Source organism: Gobio gobio (genome assembly GCF_949357685.1).
Source record: "Gobio gobio genome assembly, chromosome: 15".
In the NCBI taxonomy this organism is placed as follows: Eukaryota; Metazoa; Chordata; class Actinopteri; order Cypriniformes; family Gobionidae; genus Gobio; species Gobio gobio.
In genome coordinates this window covers 21583054-21592448 of record NC_137108.1, presented here as the reverse complement: position 1 = coordinate 21592448, position 9395 = coordinate 21583054, and the positions used below count along the sequence as shown (strand labels likewise).

At 40.6% G+C, this 9395-nt stretch overlaps 1 long non-coding RNA gene across 1 annotated transcript; it reads right to left on the bottom strand.

Annotated features, from left to right (window-relative positions):
- Positions 1 to 5074: 5074 nt before the first annotated feature.
- Positions 5075 to 8844, bottom strand: LOC307138400. The gene is made up of 3 exons (XR_013818016.1): positions 8631 to 8844; positions 8249 to 8342; positions 5075 to 8153 (listed from the first exon to the last, which is right to left on the bottom strand). It is a non-coding gene; the product is annotated as an uncharacterized lncRNA (long non-coding RNA).
- Positions 8845 to 9395: the final 551 nt, after the last annotated feature.

Below are 9395 nucleotides of genomic sequence, written 5' to 3'. Positions count from 1 at the left end.
CTGCTGTACACAAAAGAAGATATTTTGAAGAAAGTTTGTACCCAGGCTGCTTTGGGGGCACCATTGACTTCCACAGTAATCTTATGTGTTCAACATAACAAAGAAATGTGTACATGTTTGGAACAACTTGAGGGTGAATAAATGATGACAGAATTTTCATTTTTGGGTGAACTGTCCCTTTAAGCCGTCATTCTGAACCAGTAGGCCTAATCACTTTTTTGAATTTTAAAAATGTTTATTTTCTTTGAATAATTTACTTAAATTATGACTATATTATCGTGTAATTATTTGTCCCATTTTTATCTAAATATTTTTTAAATGTCATAAACTTTATATGACAGGATTATTTATTATGTATGATATAGCCTAGCTAAATTATAAATTAATAATAACATTTATTAGGCTATAATCTATTAATTAACCTGTCTAAAAAATAATAATTCTGTCTGCCAAGCTCTGATAATGTATTGGAATATTATATTAATATATTATCCATTAAAAGAAACTATAGGCCTACCTTAAGCACGGATGTGTCTGTCACATAGACCGGTCTGTCACCACAGTCAGTCAGTCTGAGACACTGAAATGCTTCTCATAAAGTGTGCAGTTGGCCTGAGGTTCATCATGAGTTACTGGACAGACCCATTGATACCTTTTTGAAATTAATTCAGTTCTATATTTGGAGATCCTTTTGCGTTCAAACGGTGGACGCGACGCGAGCTCGACATGTTTTTTTAAAAAACCGCGCAAGTTTTCAAGCACACTGGCACAGCGCATGTTCTCGAGACTCCGCCGCTATGGCAACAAAGCCCGCAATCACGCACAAATGAGCTCCTGTACTACTTATTGTGAAATTGATTTGTTTATATTTGCTATCAGCATTCTCCACACTGCAAAATCCGCATGTGTTTATTGAACTATGTGTGGACCTGTGTAAAATACGGGACAAATCGCGTCCCATATTGGTTTGATACGGAACGCGTCATTTTGCTTGTAAATACGGGACGATTCCGTATTTTACGGGACGGGTGGCAACCCTACTCTCCAGCCACCACACACTGTGGAGAATATTCAATATATTTCAGTTGCATTTTAGACCATGTAACACTAGAGGGAGCACTACATCTGCTGAAATCACTGTGACTTTGTTCGAAATTGTTACCTATACCCTCATTCACAATTCCCTACATTAGGGGCCGTTTACACGACACAATTTTCAACTAAAAACAGAAAACTTTTTATATGTTTTGGCTGTTAATTTACACAACAGCATTTTGGGGACCTGAAAATGCAAACTTTTGAAAACGGATTTTTTGAAAACGATACCGTTATTGTACCGTACAAAAACACAAATTTGATGCATGCATATTACGTGTTTAGTCTATGGGCGCATAGTTTTTCTTTAAAAATGTATTTAAATACTCTCCTCCCATAAATTTTGCATCTGACGGGAAAACTCCTACAAATCCATATGCAGTAAGGTCAGCCACAAAAATAACTGAAAACACCTTTTCAGCGCAAATTTTTCAGTGCTTGTCGTTAGTAAATCCTGACAGTAGTTTTTAACACCAAAAGAGTTAAGGGTTTATGCTGGTACAAGCTGTTAGGAAATATGGCCCATATCTACCACTCCAGTGCCGCTTTTGTATTGTTTGTGCTTGCTGTTTATAATCATTTGAAAGTTAGCAAACTGGCACTCAGGCTCCTCATATGCAACACTTAAGACCACAGAGCAGCGGAGGAAGTGGATGCAGAAGAAGCCACAGGGAGCACCTGTGCTTGCCAGGTCTGAGAAGGCTGAGTGGGAGGACTCCACATTCTCAGATGCAACACTGAAGACTACTAAGCAGTGGAGGCAAAAGTGGAGTCAGAGGGAGACACAAGGAGCCCCCTATGCCTGCCAAGATTCTACGGAGAGCACCTGTGCCTGCCTCAGAGGCATGGATCTAAACTAAAGATCCCTAAGCCACTGAGGCAGGAGCTGCTGCAGCAGAAATCCTGTGTCTCTTCTCTTTTGGGAGCACCCGTGGCCAACAAGACCCAAGAGAAGCTAAAACTAAAGATCCCTGAGCCACTGAGGCAGGAGCTGTTGCAGCAGAAGTCTCAAGCCTCTTTTCTTCATGGAGCAACCGTGTCTGACACGATCCAAGAGAAGCAAAAACCAAATATGCGTGAGGCACTGAGGAAGGAGCTGCTGCAGCAGTAGTCTTGACCCTCTTCTCTTCAGGGAGCAACCATGCCTGACAAGACCCAAGAAAGGCCAAAACTAAATATCCCTGAGGAACTGAGGCAGGAGCTGCTGCAGCAGAAGCCTAAAGCCACTTCTCTTCAGGGAGCAACCATGCCAGACAAGACCCAAGAGAGGCAAAAACTAAATATCCCTGAGGCACTGAGGCAGGAGCTGCTGCAGCAGAAGCCTAAAGCCACTTCTCTTCAGGGAGCAACCATGCCAGACAAGACCCAAGAGAGGCAAAAACTTAATATCCCTGAGGCACTGAGGCAGGAGCTGCTGCAGCAGAAGCCTCAAGCCACTTCTCTTCAGGGAGCAACCATGCCAGACAAGACCCAAGAGAGGCAAAAACTAAATATCCCTGAGGCACTGAGGCAGGATCTGCTGCAGCAGAAGCCTAAAGCCACTTCTCTTCAGGGAGCAACAATGCCTGACAAGACCCAAGAGAGGCAAAAACTAAATATCCCTGAGGCACTGAGGCAGGAGCTGCTGCAGCAGAAGCCTCAAGCCACTTCTCTTCAGGGAGCAACCATGCCAGACAAGACCCAAGAGAGGCAAAAACTAAATATCCCTGAGGCACTGAGGCAGGAGCTGCTGCAGCAGAAGCCTCAAGCCACTTCTCTTCAGGGAGCAACCATGCCAGACAAGACCCAAGAGAGGCAAAAACTAAATATCCCTGAGGCACTGAGGCAGGAGCTGCTGCAGCAGAAGCCTCAAGCCACTTCTCTTCAGGGAGCAACCATGCCAGACAAGACCCAAGAGAGGCAAAAACTAAATATCCCTGGGGCACTGAGGCAGGAGCTGCTGCAGCAGAAGCCTCAAGCCACTTCTCTTCAGGGAGCAACCATGCCAGACAAGACCCAAGAGAGGCAAAAACTAAATATCCCTGAGGCACTGAGGCAGGAGCTGCTGCAGCAGAAGCCTAAAGCCACTTCTCTTCAGGGAGCAACCATGCCTGACAAGACCCAAGAGAGGCAAAAACTAAATATCCCTGAGGCACTGAGGCAGGAGCTGCTGCAGCAGAAGCCTCAAGCCACTTCTCTTCAGGGAGCAACCATGCCAGACAAGACCCAAGAGAGGCAAAAACTAAATATCCCTGAGGCACTGAGGCAGGAGCTGCTGCAGCAGAAGCCTCAAGCCACTTCTCTTCAGGGAGCAACCATGCCAGACAAGACCCAAGAGAGGCAAAAACTAAATATCCCTGAGGCACTGAGGCAGGAGCTGCTGCAGCAGAAGCCTCAAGCCACTTCTCTTCAGGGAGCAACCATGCCAGACAAGACCCAAGAGAGGCAAAAAATAAATATCCCTGAGGCACTGAGGCAGGAGCTGCTGCAGCAGAAGCCTAAAGCCACTTCTCTTCAGGGAGCAACCATGCCTGACAAGACCCAAGAGAGGCAAAAACTAAATATCCCTGAGGCACTGAGGCAGGAGCTGCTGCAGCAGAAGCCTCAAGCCACTTCTCTTCAGGGAGCAACCACGCCAGACAAGACCCAAGAGAGGCAAAAACTAAATATCCCTGAGGCACTGAGGCAGGAGCTGCTGCAGCAGAAGCCTCAAGCCACTTCTCTTCAGGGAGCAACCATGCCAGACAAGATCCGAGAGAGGCAAAAACTAAATATCCCTGAGGCACTGAGGCAGGAGCTGCTGCAGCAGAAGCCTAAAGCCACTTCTCTTCAGGGAGCAACCATGCCTGACAAGACCCAAGAGAGGCAAAAACTAAATATCCCTGAGGCACTGAGGCAGGAGCTGCTGCAGCAGAAGCCTCAAGCCTCTTCTCTTCAGGGAGCAACCTGACAAGATCCAAGAGAGGCAAAAACTAAATATCCCAGAGGCACTGAGGAAAGAGCTGCTGCAGCAGAAGCCTCAAGCCACTTCTCTACAGGGAGCAATTGTCTGTTCTGCACAGGGAGCACCCGTCCCTGACAAGCCTCCAGAGTGGAGAAACCTGAAGATCTCTGAGCTACTGAGGCAGAAACTGCTGCAGCATAAGCTTCAAGTTTTTTCCATACAGGGAGCACCCTTGCCTGCCAAATCCCCACAGGAAGCCCCTTTAACTGGCAGGACACTGATGGGAGTGCCACCTGTGCATGCCAAGTTCCTACAAGGAGCAGCAGTGCCTGCTGGATCTCCACAGGGAGAAGCAGTGCATGCCAGGGTCATAAAGAAAGGAAAACAGAGACTTGTTGAGCATCAGAGGCAGAATCTACAAAATGCCTCTTTATCATCAGTGCAACATCCATGCCCTCCAGGACCCCTAAAAGAGCAGTAGAAGAGCCTGCAGCATAAGGAGCAGTAGAAGCAGCAGCAGAGACCGTGGAGGTGGTAAAAGACCCAAAATGGAGCATGCTTTTGGAGCACAGAAGCGTCTATAAGTTCCTCATATCTCTCGATTTTACCTTATTTTCTGAAAATAACACTTTGCCTTCAACTATGCTACTATGTTTTCTAGGTTCTCTATTTGAAATCATTTTACATTATATTACCAAAACATTTTTTTTGAAAGAAAGAGATTTAGTCTAAGAAGCACACATTATACCTTCCCAGCATTACATGCAGGGCTTGACATTAACACCAGCCATTTGCGGGTGGATTTCAGCTGTGGCAGTCCCTCCCACTAGCCACTTTGGTGGGTTGAAGTTTATTGTAGTCCTCTCAAAAGGCATTTGTTATAACCGCGTTGCACATTATAACCAAATCACATGCAATTATGTTGAGCTTATGAATGCAATGTCTAATAATCAGTGGCGTTTAGATTAGTAATCGCTGAAAACGCTGGAGTTTTGTTAAAAGTGCACTCACTCACTGAAATCTGCTCTCTCATTATAAACAACAAAGCAGAGATGTGTGATGTATGTAGGAGATTTATTCATCATACAGTGATTGACTGTGGATTTGTTCTATTTCAGCAGTGAAAATAGTTCCAAACAAAGAACACAGCAGAACCATAGCGCATCTGATGTGACTGGCATAAAGTTGGCTTGATGTTGGACATTCGATATTCGCAAATCTAGGGACTGTCTCTAAAGTTACATACAACATTAGTATACACGTTTCTAACTTTAATAGCATTTGTAGAGAATGGCTTACTGTCATTAAACCAACTGCAAAGTGTTCATCTAGGTGTCAGGTATGATGCACACCATTTAGATTTTTGATATTTAATAAAATCTCATGAAAATGTGTATTTCACTAGGATACCATATGGGCTCATACACAAAATATGCTAAATTTAAATATCATAGCTGATAGAACACATGAGAATAAATTATATTTACACTAAAAATATTTTTTTTCAGACAAGCAACTGTTAATGTTTCTCTGTCTAGATTAAGGAACTTTACACACAACCTTATCAGAGCAAATACGCCTATTTGATGATCTGTCATGTTATAAATTGTGTGTCAGCCACATCTGCTAAAGAAACTACACTCAAAAAAATAATTTGTTGAATTTACTTAAAAAAAGCTGCGTCAAGTGGTTCCACACAACTATATTGAGTCATTTTTACAAATAACAATTTAGTTATATGAACAAAAGAAAGTCAAGTAAAGCTGACAACATTTCTTTAAGTAAATACAAACCATTTGAATTTGTTACTGTTACATAATATTTATAAGTGCAGTTTACTTAATAATGTTATGTTAAATTTATAAAAGTTTATGTTAGGTGAACACATTTATTGATTTATTTTACCTTATTAAATTAACTGCTTGCTCTACAAGTGTAAGTGCAAAACTATTAAATATCACAAAAAGCATATTTTTAGAAACAAAATTCGAAAATAACTTAATTGAGAACAGGAAATCCATCCAATAAATGAGTGTATGAGTGGCCATAGCCTAAACAAAGGCACTCTTCTGCATAATGGTAACCACAAAATAACAGAAACTCCTCTAAATGTCCAACATAACTGCACATAACACTAACATAAACTAACAACATCTTTCCCTTTACTGAAAAAGATCAAATAACACTTTAATCCCTACATTTACTCTCCTAATGCAGTCCCTTGCAAAGCATGCTGGGAACTACAGATCCACTGCCCAGTTTGTTCGTTTCACACAGCAATGTTAAGTTGACCGAACAAACACTTATTAAGTAAAGCTGACAATACTCATTTTTAGTAGAAACAACTCAGTAAAATTTAGTTACATGAGTTTTAAGTAATGTGAACAAGGATGATTTGAGTGCAACTAACAACAGTGAAAGTTAATTTTTTTGAGTGTATGTGTGTAAATTGAAAAACATCAAGCTCCTAAATTAAGCACTTCACACCTGAACTAAAGAGCTCAGCCCAAGTCCCAGAGAGCATTGTTTAGTCCCTCCATTCTTTCAAATGTAATTATATTTTAAATGTTTAATCTGGGACTGGTATCACATCCTTTCAGGTATCACTTTATTTTACATGTTCCCCATCTACATACTATATGCTTATTATAGTAATTACTAAAACTGGGTAATAACTAGGTACTAACCCTGAACCTACCCCTAAACCTTAACCCATGTAGTTACCTTAGCTATATTACCCAGTACTTTCTTAGGTAAGTACACTGTAAGTACACATACTGTAAAATAAAGTGCAACCCCTTTTCAATTCATAGAACCCTCATATTGATATGGTAGAAGCAATATGTCTTTAGATTTTTTCAAAGAATCACTCATTAAATCTGGTCAGCGTCACATGATAATATCTGTTCCTTCAACAGGACAATGCATTTATGAACCAATCACGTCCACAAAATAAAAAGCTGGACTTGACAATCAAAGACCAGCAGTTAGAACAAGGCAGCTCAAAGCAAATTTGCTATTTATGAAGCATATCCATAAATGTTTGTATATGCATATATAGCCTATATATGTTGCCAGATCTTGCTAGACAAATGAGTTACATATGAAGTGACTAAATCCCAAAATACGCAACTACCCTCACCAAAACAACCTACATTAGTTTTTTGTTCATTGCCTTATTGCAGTATAAACCTGTATAAACACACATTAAATAAATTCAGTTTCATTTTTTGACATTCAGAAAAAATATTTTCAATAATCTACCACACACATTAGCCAAAGTTGCTTATAATAAGTGGACATGGCAACACTGACTCACAACAGAGTCCCATTCTTTCTTTACAAAGGACTGCATTGTTGATGACACTAAACAATTAATTCATTGCTCAAGGAGTTTAGAAGCCCTCAATGTCATTGTAATGGATTTAATATGTTATAAGCAAACTCTACTATACAGTTAAATGTAGACAAACTCCAGTGTATGTAGTATAATACACTATAATGTTAGCTTATTAAGACAGAAGTCCTTTACATGCAACAAAAAATGTTAGTAACCTGAGAGTAAAAAAAGTAGCATTCAGTTATCTTTGGAAAACATTACTTGGTGCCTAAGTCCGTCCCAGCCTTTCAAATCAAGCAGGTATTTATTAAGGGCCTTCCTGGTGGACCAGCATCCTAATGCCATGATGACTTTAAGAATCCAGCTGAGCAATCCCTCTGTAGGTAACATAAGGGGACCCAAAGATCCAGATCTACTCCTTGGGGAAACTAATAAAGGGAGACTGAGGGCAACACTTCCTACTGCCCCTGCTGCATTTTCAGCAAATGCACACACTGTCAGCGAACAGGAAAGAGTGGAAAAGGCCAGGCAGCGTGACATAATGACCAACCCATCTGGCGATAGCCAATCAGAGAGCATTACGAAAAAAGTGGAGCCAATCAGGAGGATACGGGCTGTGACGTGGTCGTCACTAAGCCACAGGAAATCAAAAGTAATAAGCACAGGTCCAAGTGATTCGCCTGCCCATTCTAGATCGTTCTGGAGTGACATGATGATTTGGTTACTGTGAGAAAAGAATGAAAGGACAGAGGAGCAGCCAATCAGGAGGAAGCCCAATGATGAAGCCCTGTGATCCTGCAAATAAAAAAGAACATTTATAACAGTGCAACCACATGCATCTTACTGATAGTATATAAACACAGCATTCAAGACACTGAATGGACGTTTACCTTGAATAGCTGGTAAGCAGCATGAAGTGATGAGATAGACAAAATCATAAATGCCATGACTGTGGTAAACATTTTTATAAAATCCATCGGTGCCCTATGAACACATAAAGCAGAGATGCATTAAATTAGTGCACTTTTAAGTGTACACTACAAACATGTTACGTATACAAAGGATGAAATCACAATTAAAGCATAAGGGAAGTTTACAACTGTTGCCAGACATACAAACTTTCATTGGACAAAGCAACAAACTTACTGCTAAAACACAGCTATAATGAAAACGAAAAAATGCTATATGTATAATATAAAAATATAAGCAACGAACTAAAGCATACTATTGGCTGGAAACTGTAGCGAATATGAATGTCACGCCATAGCCTACCTGAGCAGTAAGTTAAGTCTTTCATTGTTCAGCGTGTAATTACAGAGACATGGCACATTGCAAAACATCAAGCTACTGAATTAAGATTTAAATCAGTAGTTGTCATTCTGTTCTGAGGCAAAATGTCAAAGATTGCGTACAGCATGTGCTCGCTGTTTATCAGCAACCCGAGCGAGGAGCACAGGAAGTGTGTGCAGTTCTGCGCTCAGCGGGTAGAGTGTGTGTTCTACCCCCCTGTGGACGAGAGAGGAACAGCACCAGTGTTGAGATCACAACAAATCTCGGTTACCGCACTGTTATCTGACAGTTTACATTTGACAATGCTTTTTTTGTGTGTTTTTGTGCGACGCTGTATCTATGCCACTAGATATCCGTGCAACATAAAAATACTGAGTGTACCTTTAAGAATTCAGGAAACGTATAATAACCAGGAATATATTTAATGCATAATTCCCCCAGTTAAACTCAAACATCTTAAGTTATTATTATTATTACTTGAGACTCATGTTTACAGACAATTATAAAATGATAAAATCATATAAATTATAGAATGACAAAATCATATACACACCAATAAATTTTGGTCAACAATGGACTGCCTTGTTTAACTGCATACAATGTGTGATAAAATAAATAGAAAACATACAGGTTGTTTTGAAAGTAAATTTTAAATATTTTATAACATAGGCTAAATTATTCAAATATGTTATCATTCAAAAAATGTAAAGGGTTAGTTCACCCAAAAATGAAAATAACCCCATAATT